At 36.5% G+C, this 17,390-nt stretch overlaps 1 protein-coding gene and 1 non-coding gene across 2 annotated transcripts in view; both read left to right on the top strand.

Annotated features, from left to right (window-relative positions):
• Positions 1 to 17,390, top strand: part of LOC134745373 (tRNA dimethylallyltransferase) — a 331,000-nt gene that overhangs the window by 161,416 nt on the left and 152,194 nt on the right. The window lies entirely within an intron of this gene.
• On the top strand, positions 13,835 to 13,908 carry Trnat-agu (transfer RNA threonine (anticodon AGU)). Its single transcript has one exon. It is a non-coding gene; the product is annotated as a tRNA-Thr (tRNA).

Here is a 17,390-nt window from a genome sequence, read left to right as displayed (position 1 = left end):
GCTCCGTGGACACCTAGGGCTCCGCAAAGCCTCTGTGGGGGCTCCACGAGAAAATGCGAAAACAAATCAATAATCAGCTCTTCTATATCGCTGGTCCACAGTGACGAAAGATTTTTTTTCTGGGGGCTCTGTCAAATATTTCACTTTCCAAAAAAAAAAAGCACTCTCGTACTAATTTTCAACCCCATTTCACCACCTTAAATTAAAACGCATCGTTTATCTTGTTTTAGACCATAAACTATCTGTTTGCCAAATGTAATCCTATTAAGACTATTTTTGTTTGTTACAACAAATTTTTACATTTCGTATTATTTTCTGTTCTGTATTGTATTCTGTCGGGACAATATACTTCGTGTTTACCGAATTGAAATAGTTTTAGAATAGCCCTGCTAGCTCAGAAATGTGCCCGATATTGAGTTATTTATTACCATTACAACGCCATGAATGGCCGTAGAGCTGACACTCTAGACGCGGCAGCATACTTGGTTTGGGTTAAAGTATGAACTTGAGGAGTTTTTGATGAGTGATTTTTTATTAGTTAATAAATATTAGGGGACATCTTAAACAGATTGACCTAGCCATAAACTAAGCAAAGCTTGTACTATGGGTGCTAGGCGACGATATACATACTTACCTATATAGATAACTACATACCTACATACATAGAAAACACCCATGACTCAGGAACAAATATTTGTATTCATCACACAAATAAATGCTCCGGGATTCGAACCCAGGACCATCGGCTTCACAGGCAGGATCACTAGTGTCACTACCCACTAGGCTAGACCGGTCGTCAAATATAAAATCTGATGTTTTTTTACCCAGTTTACCAACGAAAAGGCAGCTGAAGTTCACGTGTTCTTATTACGTCTTCCTTAACCTCAGAACGCCACACACACCTATCGTGTGCGGTGCATCATTGTGAACCTTTTCGCGACAGTTGACGTCTTTGGCTATCAAAAGGTTAACAACCGCACGAGTTTTCGCTTGGGAAGCTATGACTAAGGTTTTTTTCCCGACTAGGGGTCTTTTGTTGAAGTTTCAAGTAACGAAATAAAGTTTGCCGTGTCTATTCGCTCCTAAGCCCCCCGCATTAGTTTAGCGAGCGAGCATTTTTTGGGTGGCATTGTACAAATGTACTGTCTAGTAGTAATGAATTCTACGAACCACCTCATTCGTAGTTACGGTTTATTTATCGGTCTTGAAGTAGTAAATCGGAGTATGGGGCGTGTTGTACTACAAAATGCTTTGTTGATTTCAAGGAATTGAAATCGTGAATTGTGGCATATGCTATAAAGTACTTCGTTTCTTACAATGTACTGAGTGCGTAGGATTTATCAAGCGTAGGACCAACATTAGAAAAAAACCATAAGCATATTTTTTTCTTAATTTATTTGTCAATTAATTTGTACACAATTCACAAATCTAACTAAGTCAGCTAAAATCTATTTGAGCCGCAAATAGAAGCATCTTTGCCTAATCGAGGATCAAAGTTAAATTGGTCGTTACGTTTATGTCCGAGAGCAACCGCCGAAACGCACATAGTTACCCATGCTAAAAAAGGAGAATAATTATTAAACGACTCAAATAACTCATCTTTCTTAACAAACCATGTCCTGCTCGAGACGGCGCGGCGTGCAAAAAACTCAAAACAACTTTTTTAATTGCAAACACCTTTTACACACAATAAGAAACTCTATTCCTATACCTATAGAGTTGATATTCAAGGTGCGTGGGTAAGTCAGCATGGCCGTGTAGTTTATGAATGAGCGGCCGGTGAATGGGGACGGATGTGACGTCACGTAATGGAGGCGCCGCGGCGCAAGCGCACCCTTCGGCTGCGCGGCGCGCTCCGCACTGCTCCTGATGCTGCGTAGCGTAGTATAGCTACTTTTGCAAATATTCTTTGTTTATTTGTGTCGTTTTCAAGCATAAGGTACTTTTGATTGAAAACGTCACATTTGTTTGTTAGTTAGTAGTTCGCCCCGAACTGAAAACTCGCGGTTCGCCAAAAACTTAATAGAGTAGAAGTAGATTCAATAGCTATTTAATTTTCGAGGCGATTGAATTTAAAAAATGTGGAAATTCAAAATGGCGGCCATTTTTTAAAATTTTTACTTCGGATTCCTGTTAAGGAAGACTCGAATTCTTAGATAACAATTTTTAACAGGAACATACCAAAAATAACGAAATTAAACATGGAAGCCATTTTTTTACAATTTTGACTACGAATTCATATAAGAATATCAGATTAGAGCAGAAATTATGAAATACAAGTTGGTGGCCCTTTTTAGGGTTCCGTACCCAAAGGGTAAAACCGGGACCCTATTACTAAGACTCCGCTGTCCGTATGTCTGTCTGTCCGTCTGTCTGTCACCAGGCTGTATCTCATGAACCGTGATAGCTAGACAGTTAAAATTTTCACAGATGATGTATTTCTGTTGCCGCTATAACTTTGAACCCTCGGTGGGCGAGTCCGACTCGCACTTGGCCGGATTTTTTTAATATTAAGAAAATCTCAGCCAAAGCGCCAAGCGGAGCGCACCGTATGCAATCACATGACAATCGTGATTCACAGTCTGCAAGTGCATTCCGCGTCTGTAGTACTATGTGAACAGATAATATACGCACACTACTATTCAAACAGTGTGTGTATAATTATACACAGTATGTGTATTATATAACCGTTATACCGTTGCGTTTTTCGCGTAGTTTTAAGAGGATTGTGGATGAACGCTTTTCTATACAAACGTACATAGTCCTTATATTCTTCGCTGGATTTTGACATTATTTAAAATATTTTTACATACCTAATTAGATATATTTTATTCATAGCTATGCCGTTTCTTTTTACTTTTTTCGATTCTTTGTTTATTATAAGAACACACAAACCACAAACAACCAATTCCATACAATTTTTAAAAGATTCTATCATTTCTAATGTAGCGTCTTAGGTAAGCGAACAACACGCGAACGCGAAGCGAAGCGGCGCGACACGGCGCGGCGCGGCGGGCCCACGTTTATTTGTACCTTTAAAGAGTTTGCCCGTTTATGCTAATTCTGCACCGTGTTTGATAGCATAGAGTGTGGGTCAGTGTTATTTTAAACGTCATAATTTCATAGAAATTAAAAAAATCGGTCTTTGTGATCTTACGTAAGAACTATAAAAACCACCTTCCTCCCCCTTGTAAGAAAAAATAAGATATGTTCGACCCCCCTTCCCTCCTAAATCGTCTAAAGTAATAAATGAATGGCGCCTTAGTGATTTTGTATGTAAAATCACTAATAGTATTAGCTTGTATTTTATTATGCAATAGGCCCGGCCGATAGTTAGTACGAAGTTTAAATTTGACGAACTTAACTTTTTGAAGCGTGATTCATGGGACGAAGTTTAAACAATTCCGTGAACATACCTAGCTAAAATCATAACCAATCCTTAACTTCGACGACCGGTCTGGCCTAGTGGGTAGTGACCCTGCCTGTGAAGCCGATGGTCCTGGGTTCGAATCCCGGTAAGGGCATTTATTTGTGTGATGAGCACAGATATTTGTTCCCGAGTCATGGGTGTTTTCTATGTATTTAAGTATTTATATATTATATATATCGTTGTCTGAGTACCCATAACACAAGCCTCCTTGGGCTTACCGTGGGACTTGGATCTGTGTAAGAATGTCCTATAATATTTATTTATTTATTATTTTATTAAATTAATTTTCCTTAGCCGGTAAAAATGTAGCGTAGTTAACAATTTGTAGGCGAAACAGGGAAATACATAATTTATTGAATTTATAATATAAATAGATACATTATACCATTTTCTTCGTAGCAATATCACCAATTTGTACCACTAGCCCTCGTCGAACATCAATGCAGTCGTAAAATTCGTAAACCCCTTTATGTCCCCAGGGCCACGAATGGCAAGATAGCGGCCGAGGTCATGACCCTGACCTTGGACGTGTCATCTTGTGTCCCATAAACATAGATTACTTGTCAGAATACGCAGTGAAGCAGTTACGAGGCATGGTTACCAATACGTTATTATTACGTGTAAAGTTCGCCGCGAGATACAATTTTACAGAAATTCAATTCGATTTATGTAAATATTTGTCAATTGCAAAGATAGATATAACTCCGTAATAGATGGATACAGTCTAAGGAAAAAATGTGCCTCGAAAATCACGAAAATTTTATTCTCGATCAAATGAATCAGATGATGATGGTATTTAGCATGTACCTGACCTGTAAAATTGTATTTTATGAATAAAGTATTGAATTGAATTGAATTGAATTGAATTGATGGCGCCACTACCTTTGGCCTACTCTCGTATACAGGGCATTGACGGTTTTGTTTGTTATTTAACAATTTTAACGCATATCAGTGAAAGAACATGAGTCAAAATCATAAAAATGTAATGGGTCAAATAAAAAAAACATTTATCCATATTTAAATACATTTTATCGTATTTTTATAAATCTTTATTTTTAGTGTGTCGATAGATGGCAGTGAATTTACTGTGGTTACAAAATTTACTATGACAGTACCGCTCTATCCTATTATATCCCTCTTTGTCAATTGTATACTATATTACTTAAACTAGTACCTACTTAAAAAAATGTTTCGTGTAACAATCTGTTAATTAAGGAAGAGCTGTGTTGCCCAACACAGGCAAATTTTGCTTACCGGGCAGCACTATCCCCTACTTATAAACACCTGTATATTTTACGAAAATAAATAATTTAAATTTTTTAATTTTAATTTTAATACCAGAATTAATAATAATAAACGGCAGTTATGGGCGTGTATTTTATGAGATTACCGCTTTAGATCTGATATATCTTAGACTTAGTTACTTTTATCTCCATAGCTTCTTTACTTAAAGTTACTTTTATCTGCATAGTTTGAAAATATTTATCAGTACGGTTTTTACTCACTATTATTTTTAGTCGCTTTTTGCGACATGTTTCGGATTCTTTGGGAATCCATCCTCAGGCACGAGTGTCCGCGGCGGTTGTACGTCGTGATAAATATTTTGAAATGTCTCACGATAGTTTAAGTGCGTTCATAGTTTGAGTCCCGGGAAAGGACACAGGGTAGTTTTTATACCAGAAGAGAAGTCATCCCTTAAGGGGGTGGAAGTTTGTATGGGTAATCGATAAAAAAGCAGATTGGATAAAAAATAAGCTACCCAAATTACTACCTCAACGCAGACGAAGTCGCGGGCATAAGCTAGTTCTACTATAAATATATTCATCTCAATAAAGCCTGAATTTTAATTCAATGAATACGATTTGCCTTTAGCATTGAAGTAGGTTAAAACGCACTTTACTTTCATTAAGAGGCCGTAGTCGATTTTGGAGCAAAAATGTAAAATTGATAGATTTAGTCGTTGAAAAAAAGTCGTTTTGTTTGTAATATCTAAATAACAAGTATTGATTTCTATTAGCACGTCTTCTCATCTTGCCTTTTAATAATGAGGTCGCGAGCGTGCGTCACCGGTAATGCATGAAGAGAAGGGGCAGTTTTTAAAAAATCATCAAAAAATCATGATGGTAAATTATACAAATTGATGTACAAGAATAGTTTCAGCAAATGTTGTAGATTGTTTAAGTATCAAAATTACTTTGAAATTAAGTCGATTGTTAGAGAAATTGTCACTTGTTTTGATGTAATTTCTGGAGAAAATTGATTTCGTCTAACTTTCATTTACACTACTTCAAAGTCATAATAATAAAAATGTGGTCTGATAAACGAAAAGTACAGGATATGTGTAATACAAAATTACCATGTTTAGCCGTCCAAACTTTACGAAATTTACAAATAAGAGCGACAAAATCAGTGCTTTACGCGCGTTTACCTAAACGTCCATCAGAAAAGCAAACATTACTAATTGTGTGAGTCTGTTTTCAAAAAATTGATGTGATAAAAGGTAAGATAAGAAGACGTGCTAATAGAAACCAGTACTTGTTATTTCAATTAGGTAACAAAAGGTGTAAAATTTCACGGACTAAATCTATCAATTTTACATTTTTGCGACTAAAATCGACACCGGCCTCTTAATGTAATAATGTAATTTAGAATAGCATTGTAATGTTATTACTATGACATGTAAAATTGTAATTTTAATTTAAATGATTGTATTGTATTGTATTATCTCTTCCAGTAATATCCAGTCCACAGCCCAGGCATAAAAGACTACCCTCCTCCAATTGAGGGGGGATTTAAATCTTCTCGGGGCAGAGGTGTAGGGTTAGAGCCGGCGTAGCTTTATTTGACGTTCATAAGCGCATTGTATGCCTACTTGAATAATAAACTATCTTTATTTCTTTATTTTTACTTCTACTTAGCTCAGATAATTTGAGAGTTTTCTATTGTTGTTATATTTTAGGGTTCCGTACCCAAAGGGTAAAAACGGGACTGTCCTGTCTGTCTGTCTGTCTGTCTGTACGTTGTTGAAATTTTCACAGATGATGTATTTCTGTGGCCGCTATAACAACAAATATTAAAAACAAAATAAAATAAATGTTTGAGTGGGCTCCCATACAGCAAACATGATTGCCGTTTTTTTTCGTAATGGTACGGAACCCTTCGTGCGCGATTCCGACTCGCACTTGGCCGGTTTCTTCTTGCTGTGCGTGCTTGTTTTGGATGGCATTCTTATATAATACTTACCACATGTATATTTTGTAATAATACTGAATGTTGTCTGTTTAGTTTGCCTTTTAAATAAAATTAAAAAAAAAGTAGTTTAAGTACTCTAAAAATCAGCTGGGGTTCGACTCAGTAGACCAGTTTGACCTAATTTCTTACTGAAATATTCTCCTTATTTTATAATACTAGTTTTAACTAACTTAGTAGATAGTCGTAATTTGGTTTATCTAGGTAAAGTCAGCATCCAAATTAGTAAACCTGACTGCCAAAATTATCTAGGTACAGTCAAGGGCATAAATATATATCCTCCTCCTTGCTTCGTTTTCCTCAGTGCTGAGGGTCGAGGGAGGGTAAAAATATATATTCCCAGTTTCAAAAATATGTGTACGCTCTTACACCTTAGACAATAAAGTCGTGTTCACATATTTTTGAGCCATTTGTCTGTATCGATATTTTTGCCTTCGATAGTATAGTGAGCTGCGAAATTGCTTGGAGAAATTATAAATGAATTCATTGTCGCCATGCACTTTTACGGCTGATGGTTCTCTAACAGCTTAACAAATAGATTGGGGTGCGTTGGGATAAGATTGAACGGGTTTTTCATGTGGGGTAAGACAAAAAATCGTCCGTATGCCGAAGCATTACGGGCGACTTTTCATCTTATCCCGCATGAAAAACCCGTTCAATCTTACCCCAACGCACCCTATCTAGAACATCTATCTTACGTTGGCGAACACTCGCGAACGCAAAGCGAAGCGGCGCTTCGCGGCGCGGCGGGCAAAAGGCGTTCGCGTTCGCAGCGAGATCGCCCACGTAGGACACTTCTATAGGTATCAAAGGTTTGATTCACCCTGCTCCTACGCAGTGTTCGCCTACGCAGCGTAAGATTAGCCGTATTCAAAATTATCCCGCTTTCGAAGTTACCCCAATGATTTCTGATATGGATCGCATTAAAAAATATGATGTTCAGTAGTGCCTTATACATTGCGTTTTTTTCTCAATAAAACCATTAACCTCGCAAATCCTATCATTTAACATACAATTACGATGACAACGTGTGTCAACAGCAGTAATTGCAGTTTTTCCATCACAATATACGTGTACCTTATGTCAATGGAGTAAGGTTAAGATTGGACCTTAAGTCAATGTGGTAAGGTTGAGATTAGCTTGTGCTTGGTGGTGCGCGGGAGTGGATTCAGTCCACGGCCGCGAAGTCGCATAAACTGAAAGTTAATGCTGATTGTGGCGGACACGCCATCGCCATACTGTGTGATTATATACGGATGGACAGCAAAATATTTTTATATGAAATTTTTATACAAAATTTATTTAAAAAATCGAACGGCTTTTGTTGCTTAAGGTTGATATTCCACCTATCCAACAATTTCTTTGTCCAATGTGTATTTTGTCTTACATTTTGCTTAATGAGAGAGTGAGACGCAATTACATTGGACCGATGTAATACCATCCTAAGATATGAATGTGAAAATTATTTTGTATTTAATGAGGTACAAAAAAAAAGTTTTTTTGTTTCACAGACAAATAATACCTACATTTTGAGGTCGAAAGTGGTTTGATTTGATTTGAACTTTCAAAATTATTGACCTTACTGCAAGAGGTGCAAGTCATGTTTTTGAATGCACCGAACTGTCTTGGGATTGAGACCGCTTCAAAATTTATGAATAAAATCATTTTTTCTTTAACACTGACGACATGTGCAAAATGCTTTGGTCCAAATGAAAGTGGTGATAAAAGTAAAGAATGTAGATACATTTTTCATTGAAGAAAAAAGACACGGTTGGCAAGGAGTATTATGTAACAAAATACTTTTGATTTTGGGTCAAAATTATTTTTGTTTTGTTTCTGACCACTGTCACGCTTCTATCTTTGTCAAATAAATTAATTAAGTCGAGTGCCATTGCATGTCTTTCTAGCTGAAGAATATAATTATCTTGAGAAAAATTTAAAACTAAATTTCACCCCATACAAAAAGCTCCACTCCGTCACATTTTTTGGGGACAAAAAATAAGACAACGGAAGAAATGTTGACCCTTTTATTTTTCTATTCTGCTATCGCTCCGTTGTTATCGTACGCTACGGGCATTGGGCGTGGGAACGATGCACCACTGTACGTAGCTTATTCTATATAAAAATATACTTAATATTTTTATTTTTACGTTGAAAATACTTTTGTGGAGTGATACTTATACAGGGTAATTTACAAATTATGTCCTTATGGTCTCCTTATCCCGTCCCTCATAAGCATAATTGAAAAAAAAAATCGTCTGACCAGCTATTTAGAGTTGCCAGAAAGAGAATGTTTGTCACAAGATTCTTTTTAGGGTTCCGTACCCAAAGGGTACAAACGGGACCCTATTACTAAGACTCCGCTGTCCGTCTGTCTGTCACAGTTGAAATTTTCACAGATGATGTATTTCTATTGCCCTCTGTGAAAATTTCAAATGCCTATCTATTTCAGTTCGTGACAATCAGCCTGTACTGTTAGACAAATAGACTAACGCTGCGTCTTACGTAGGCGAACACTCGCGAACGCGAAGCGAAGCGGCGCGGCGCGGTGCGGCGCGGCTTGCCCACGGCGTTCGCGTTCGCAACGAGATCGCCCACGTAGGACACTTCTATAGGTATCAAAGGATTGATTCACCCCACTCCGCGCCGCGCCGCGCCGCTTCGCGTTCGCGTGTTGTTCGCCTACTTAGTACGCTGCGTAACAGCGAAGGATTCGCAATGATTCCATTTGACGCCCTTAGGACACGGCCGCACGGAAGCCTAACTTTTTTAAACACTGATTCATAGGTTAATATGATACTATTCTGAATCATTTACTACAAAATTTGGATAGGTACATACACTGACTAAGCAAAGGTCCGAAATACTGAATGAGTCATTGGCTGAGAATAAAATGTTCCAAGGGATTGAGTCACGCAAAATCGTGGAAGGGGGTGGTTTTTCCCATTGCTAATGCGTATTATAATTGGGTATACTTTATTTATATCACAGAAAATATTATTATTCCCAGGTAGCAAATTGACGTCAAATGACGTCAGCGACGTCGTAATGACGTAATAATGCCGTCATTATGACGTCGCTGACGTCATTTTACGTCATTTTGCTACCTGGGTTGTATCCCATGGCTTCCTAGTGTGAGAGGGACGACCAATTTAAATTTGCGTATAAGTTCAATAACTGGCCCCTCCCCCTTCCCTAAGGTGGTAAAAAGTATTATATGTCCTTACCCAGGTTATAAACTATCTGTTTGCAAAATTTCATCAAAATTAGCTCAAGCCATTTTTGATAGAGAGAGAAACATTCAAAATCCCTGCATACTGTCATCTCCCCCATCATTTATAATATTAGTGAAATTAGCTCATCTACAACTGCAACAGAACGGACTGTATTTTCAAGTCAGGCAAAGTTTAGTCTTAGTCATATTGAGAAAAATAATGGTATGTACTTAATTCAAAAGTCTGAAATATCGCAACCAATTTAAAAATTCATTCATTTGAGGGCGTTGCCATTATACCTAACGTTGTAATTGTAACGATAGTGGCTGTTATCATTATCATTCACGGAACTATTGTATGCAGGTATAACGTTTATCATTAAATTAATGACAATAATGACTATAATGATTGATGTAAATTGATAATTTCAACCAAAATCGCTCATTGACACACCTAGCTACCCATATAGTGTTGTGTCGTTCCCGGGAACGTTCCCCATTTTGTATGGGGAAACTTCGCAATCGGGAAATCGGGATTTTCCATACAAAATGGGGAACCTTCCCGGGAACGGCACAGCTCTGCCCGTACATAATTAACTTAGAATATGATCATTTATTTAACATTAACAGGTTTTTAATATGCGCAAAAACTTGGCAGACGGCCAACGCTTAATGAATCCAAATTAAATAAAATCCATATGTAATTAAAACATTAGGCCAACTAATCAGTTAAACATACATTATTCACAAAAGTACCTACTACTTAAAAACATATAAATCCATTTTGAACTTAATTACAAAGGATTATGATCTAAATTTGAATATTTATAATCATATACTTCACGCTTTATTCCATATTTGAAGTCCACAATTTTAAAAGAAGACATTACAATTAATTTTAAACCCAAATATCTGAGTTATAAGTTTGAACTTGGAACTACAAAAAACCGTCATTCTGTAAGCAACCTTGTGTTTAATTATTTAAGGTTGAATTTGCCTCCTATAATTTAAACAAGACTAAATTCATTGAGGCCCTGTCAAGGACGGCTCATTCATAAACGGGTAACGTTCGCATAACGCCGATGCATCCTCATCGCTTACACATTCACGGTTTTTTGGTAACCAGTATATGCTGCATAACGAAAAACCTATAAAATGTATGAGAGTTCTTATACTGGTTTACCTGAGCTATGAAACTCGCGCGTGCTTGGTAACCGTTTGGAATAGCAGTCGTATCACTCTGCATGTGTGGTGTGAAAATGTGATACCCATTAATTAGTTTTTTGCACAAGTACATTCAACTTTTGATGATATTCTGGGGCATCTGGGCATATGTGCGAAGTCAAAATTTGTATTTAAACTAAGTGTGTTTTTTCAACCGTCAACAAAATGAAAAGCCCCTAAAGCTAGGATTATTGCATTTCAACATTACAAATCATATTTTGTGAGTCGCTAGTAAGTTTAGAAGTTAAAATTCACTCAATACTTAAACAGGTAATTAAAGTGAAAAAAAAAACAGTAAATTTCAACACTGGCAACATTGTGCCATAAACAAGAGTCATAGAGATGCTTAAGTTTTTTTTTATATTTAATGGCGCCATACATCCCATGACTGGAGCAAAAACACACAGTTTTAATTTGTTGATAGCTAATATTGAAACTTATTGCGGTATCTATAATTAAATCATCTGCACTTAAAACAGTTTATTTTGCATATTTTGAAAGCCTAATGCGATATGGCCTTGAGGTCTGGGGTAACAGTGTCCATGTGAAACCTGTTTTGATTTTACAAAAAAAGGTTGTGAGATATGTTGATAAGGCGAAGCCACTTGAACATTGCCGTCCTCTATTTGTGAAGCATAAAATATTGACAGTGATATCGCTTTACATATACTTAGTCTGTATTTTTGTTTATAAAAATAAGACCCGACTTGCATGTAAAAACAAAAATAGACATCCTAGATTAAGACATAAATTTGACATACAATTACCAGAATCTAAAAATTATTCACATTTCAAAAGTAGTCTGGAATACATAGGAATTAAAATTTATAATTTTTTAAATGAAGACATTAGGCAATGTGATAATATTATTGACTTTTCCAAGAAATTAAAATCATTTCTACTAATAAGACCATTTTATAATCTGAATGAATATTTTGATAACCTGACATTTTAATTGTAATATTTAAGGAATTTTTATTGAAATGCAATTTAAAATTAAATAAATAACTACCTAAACATAGAGTATAAAAATTAAACTAACCTAAAACATTGTAATTAGATTATTTAGATTATTATTTTAAGTTAGTCTAAGATTTTGCATGCCATATTGTGGTAGACAATACATGCATGTAACACTTAATAGCTACACTATGTACCTATAACATCCCAATGACATGTAACCATAACAACTGTGTATGTTCAAGCGAAATAAATAAATTGAAATTGAAATTGAAATTGAAATACATGAAAAACATAAAGGACGAATAAGAAATTCAACTTTTAACGCATAAAGCGGTAGAAATTTTGCTGGTGTCGGTGAAAAATAAAAAATACTCCAAATTTTCTCTTAAATGTTCCAAGATTAGATAGTTACGGTACGGCCTTCTGCTGGTATGGCTTTTTATATCGTATGTGAATATGAACGTACGGAATTTCTCGATTTTTTTTCCGTACATTTTATTGAGCAGAGTCAATGTACTGGATAGTGGACACAATGGATATTCTATATAGCCCAAGTACTTTGGTAGGTACCTTAAGGGCCCGTCTTGAGCGGAAGTGTATAGTATAAATGCGTCGGCCTCCCGGGGTCAGCAACCACGGCCAAGGGCATGCGAACACTCATATTTGCGTTTAAACACGTTGTGTGATGCTGAATCTACTTGAGTTCTGCCATAGAATTTGGAGTCGAATAGAGTACCGTGAAAATCGAAAATGGAGCGATATCGATAAGCGAAATTTCGATTTTCGCGGAAGGCCCTCAGATAGGGTTACCACCCATACTATAATATATAGTATCGTACTATATTTCAGTCAATTGTACTATATATTATACAAAAACAATGTACAAAAAATACTATATTTTCATCACTCAAGAAAGGGTTATACTAAATGTCACCGATATTTAATTCGACTTGGATTTTTAATTCGCCTCAAATCGGCGTCCTATTTTTTATTTTATTTTTCCCAGTAAATAATATATTTTTTCAATATTTTGACAAAAATACTATGTGTGTTTAGAAAAAAGGTGGCAACCCTACCCTCAGATCCTCAAAGACCGAACTAACTAGTCTGGGTCAATTTTTGTAAGAATGTACTGCGATCTACATATTTATATATCCCTCCCTAAACTCCCTGCAGTTATTAAGTTGCCTGCCTACTTTTTTAATGAGACTTCTACGGGCCAATTCGAACAATGATCTAGATATCAACTAGATATCCACTAGATATGAAATAGAAACGATAATGAGATATTTATGAAAGTCATGTCAAATTTGACATTTTCGCGATTCCGAATGTCCTCTTGAACGATCTTTTTATGATTTGCTTAAGATAGTAATTATACATCCAATGGATATCTAATGGATAAGTATCCCAAAACTTCACAATAATTGTAGCGTGAAATGACAATTGGTTTCTCGAATCGAACTGCTAAAGATAACTAGTTGAGAACTAAACTATAACGTATCTATTGGATCTCGTATTGTTCTCGTATCTAGTTTTTATCACGTTATTCGAATTGACCGGTTAATCATCGGTTAATATCTTATCTATAAGTGCGCCTTATAATTTATCTCCTTATTGAAAACCAATATTTTTTTAGCCTAAAAACGACCGTATTATATTAACCGTAAGATAGTCACTTGATATTAAAGGGCGAAACGACGCGTTCTCGCGCTCTAGCGAAGTGACACACAATTTCGTCGCGTCGTTCAAGCGGCGCCGTGGCTTAGTTGGTTAAAGCGCCTGTCTAGTAAACAGGAGATCACGAGTTCGAATCTCGTCGGGGCCTATGGTGGGTTTATTTTTTGCTTTTTTTTATTTTTTTCTTTAATGCAAAATTTTATTTTCTGTATGTTTAACAAACTTTACGAAATTGTTAATACAGTTTTTATTTATTTATGGTATTATGGCATTGCATACTAGAAGTTTTATTGTGTGTACGTTTATGTTTTTGTTGAAAACTTTATATGGGTCATTTTCTATGACTAAATAAAATACGCCGCACAGCGTCGCGCGGCATTGTATTTATATCGGAGCATCGTTAATAATGGCGTAAGCGCCATCGACAATAAGGTCCCTTTTTGTAGAAAATACCACATATAATAAGTACTTAGTATGGGTTATTGTGGGTTTACTGCCAAATTCTTAGAAATTCTCTCTACAAACGAATAATGGTAAACTAAACTGGATGTAAAGCTTGACCATTACATGATCATTGTCAAGAGGGCGCTGTTATTTTCATGTATAGGGTGACAGTTCAGTATAGTATGAAAAAATTAGTTCCAGTGAAATTCCGCAACATGGTGCGTGATCATATATTCCTGGTCAGGCTTTAGCATATAAGACAATCAATCGCGGTAAGTAGGTATACACATTCGTAATAGTGCTCCCGTTCCTGTACTAAGGTCTGTTTTTTATTCCGTAGACTAAAATGACGTTTCATGTGTATGACATGACATTTCCTAGTACCACATGAAATGTCAATTTAGTCTACGGAATAAAAAGAAGCGCTGGTGGCCTAGGAAGCGCTGGTGGCCTAGCGGTAAGAGCGTGCGACTTTCAATCCGGAGGTCGCGGGTTCAAACCCCCGGCTCGTACCAATGAGTTTTTCGGAACTTATGTAAGAAGTATCATTTGATATTACCAGTCGCTTTTCGGTGAAGGAAAACATCTTGAGGAAACCGGACTAATCCTAACAAGGCCTAGTTTCCCCCTCTGGGTTGGCAATCGCTTTCGTAAAAACTAGTGCCTACGCCAATTCTTAGGATTAGTTGTCAAGCGGACCCCAGGCTCCCATGAGCCGTGGCAAAATGCCGGGATAACGCGAGGAAGATGTCTTCATCTTGATGAGTCTACGGAATAAAAAAACCGAATTTAAGTTAGTATGGGAGCGGGACTGCTTAAGAGGAAAGGGGACGATCTGTTCTCCATGCAAACGTAGTCCTCATTTTCCTCCCTGGATATTGACATTAAGGAAAATATTTTTACAGAATTATATGCATTTCATATACAGGTGCGTTTCATATTTTATATTTTATCATAGTTATGCCCGACCGTTTGATTTTTTAAGTTTTTTTTATTTATTATAAAAGTTATATAGGAGCGAAAAACAGGTTTCATAAAAATTTTTAAATGCTCCTAACTCTTATAATAAATCCAAAAAATGAAACGAGCGGCATAGCTGATATTGATATATATAATATTAAAATACATCAAATTGTGTAAAAATATTTACAATAATGTTAATATCCAGAAAGGAAAATGGGGACTACGTTTGTAAGGAAAGGCGGTTTCGGGGCGGTCGGCCCCCTTTTTTTTTTTTTTAATTTATTATTTTACGGGACCTTTATACTGTTGTACATATCGGCCCTATTGGTCGGCCCCTTTAAGGGGCCCACAGACTATCAGTCCGCCGGACGATATCGGCCTGTCAGTTAGAACAAAAAGTTGACAGTTCCGAACAACTGACAGGCCAATATCGTCCGGCGGACTGATAGTCGGTGGGCCCCTTTCGTCTTAAAAATATTTCAGTTGCGCCCACGTAAAAAACTCTTTTAAAATTGTTCTAGAGCTAAACTTAGGCTAGTACTTGTAATAACATAGTGTAAGATTAATTTTTCATATGTGACGTTTTTAAGCAAATGGTACCACATTGTCGCTTACCATAAGGACGAAAATTGTTTACGAAAAACCTGCCAGAGCATCCTTATGGCAAGCGACATTGTGGTACCTTTTGCTTCAATAAGACACATATGTAATGCGTCTGTGTAGGTACGCTACATTGCTAAATTGGTACATAGAGTAACTTATACTAGAGCGGTACTGTCATAGTAAATTTTGTAACCACAGTAAATTCACTGCCATCTATCGACACACTTTAAAACTAAAAATGAAGATTTATAAAAATACGATAAAATGTATTTAAACATGGATAAATGATTTTTTTTATTTTCATTAATTATTTTTATGATTTTGACCCATGTTCTTTCACTGATATGCGTAAGAATTGTTAAATAACAAACGAAACCGTACACGCCATCTATACGACAGTAGGCCAAAGCTAGTAGCGCCCTCTGATCGAGTCAAATTTTCTTGATTTTCGAGGCACGTTTTTTCCTTCGACTGTATCCATCTATTACGGAGTTATATCTATCTTTGATTGGTAGTTGTGAACTTTGGTAATTGTGACCTTTGGTAGTTGCAAAGATAGATATAACTCCGTAATAGATGGATACAGTCTAAGGAAAAAACGTGCCTCGAAAATCAAGAAAATTTTACTCTCGATCAGAGGGCGCTACTAGCTTTGGCCTACGGTCGTATAGATGGCGTTGACGGTTACGTTTGTTATTTAACAATTTTTACGCATATCAGTGAAAGAACATGGGTCAAAATCATAAAAAATAATTAATGCAAATAAAAAAAATCATTTATCCATATTTAAATACATTTTATCGTATTTTTATAAATCTGCATTTTTAGTTTTAAAGTGTGTCGATAGATGGCAGTGAATTTACTGTGGTTACAAAATTTACTATGACAGTACCGCTCTAGTATAAGTTACTCTATGGTAGTTGTAAACGTTTTCACTTTTAGACTAAATAAAATATTAAATCACTGTATTCAACTTAATATAATTAAGATCCTAAGCTTAGATAAGTAAGTTCAAGCGGAGGAATTCCGTGCAAAGTGGGCGTTTAGGGCAACATGTAAATGTCAGGGTCTCGCCACAATGGATCATCCCCAGGCTGTATAGAAAGCATCAGTACAATGGCTACCGTTCACTTGTAAACCTATTATTATTGTATTCTGATTTAGTTGTACTTCATCGTAAAATGCATTCATTCTCCTAGGTTGCTAAGGAGCTTCTAGGGCTCAAAAGACACAAAACCTCCGCGGTGACTAGAATACTGAGTGGACACTGCAAGGTGAACAAACATATGTTTCAAATAGGAAAGAAACAAGATCCGACATGCAGGTTCTGCCAGGAATCAGAGGAGACTGCAATGCACATTCTCTGTTCCTGTGGACCACTAAATGTCAAAAAGAAGTACCTACTTAGGGCGTCACGTACTGCAACCCTATGAGGTACAGAACATTACGGCCCAAAGAATCTGGAATTTTCTGGATTCAACGGGCATTAGTAATGAGCTTTAAAGGGCCGTCACAATAGATCACTGTTTGGTCGACGTGACACTCAAAGGCCCACAACGCCCCTATTATGGATGGTATAGAAAGGATCGCAATCTCTTATGGCAAAATTGTTGCAAAAGT

This window comes from Cydia strobilella, chromosome 11 (assembly GCF_947568885.1).
Source record: "Cydia strobilella chromosome 11, ilCydStro3.1, whole genome shotgun sequence".
NCBI lineage: Eukaryota > Metazoa > Arthropoda > Insecta > Lepidoptera > Tortricidae > Cydia > Cydia strobilella.
The sequence above is the reverse complement of the archived record's forward strand: the minus strand, read 5'-3'. Positions and strand labels throughout refer to the sequence as shown.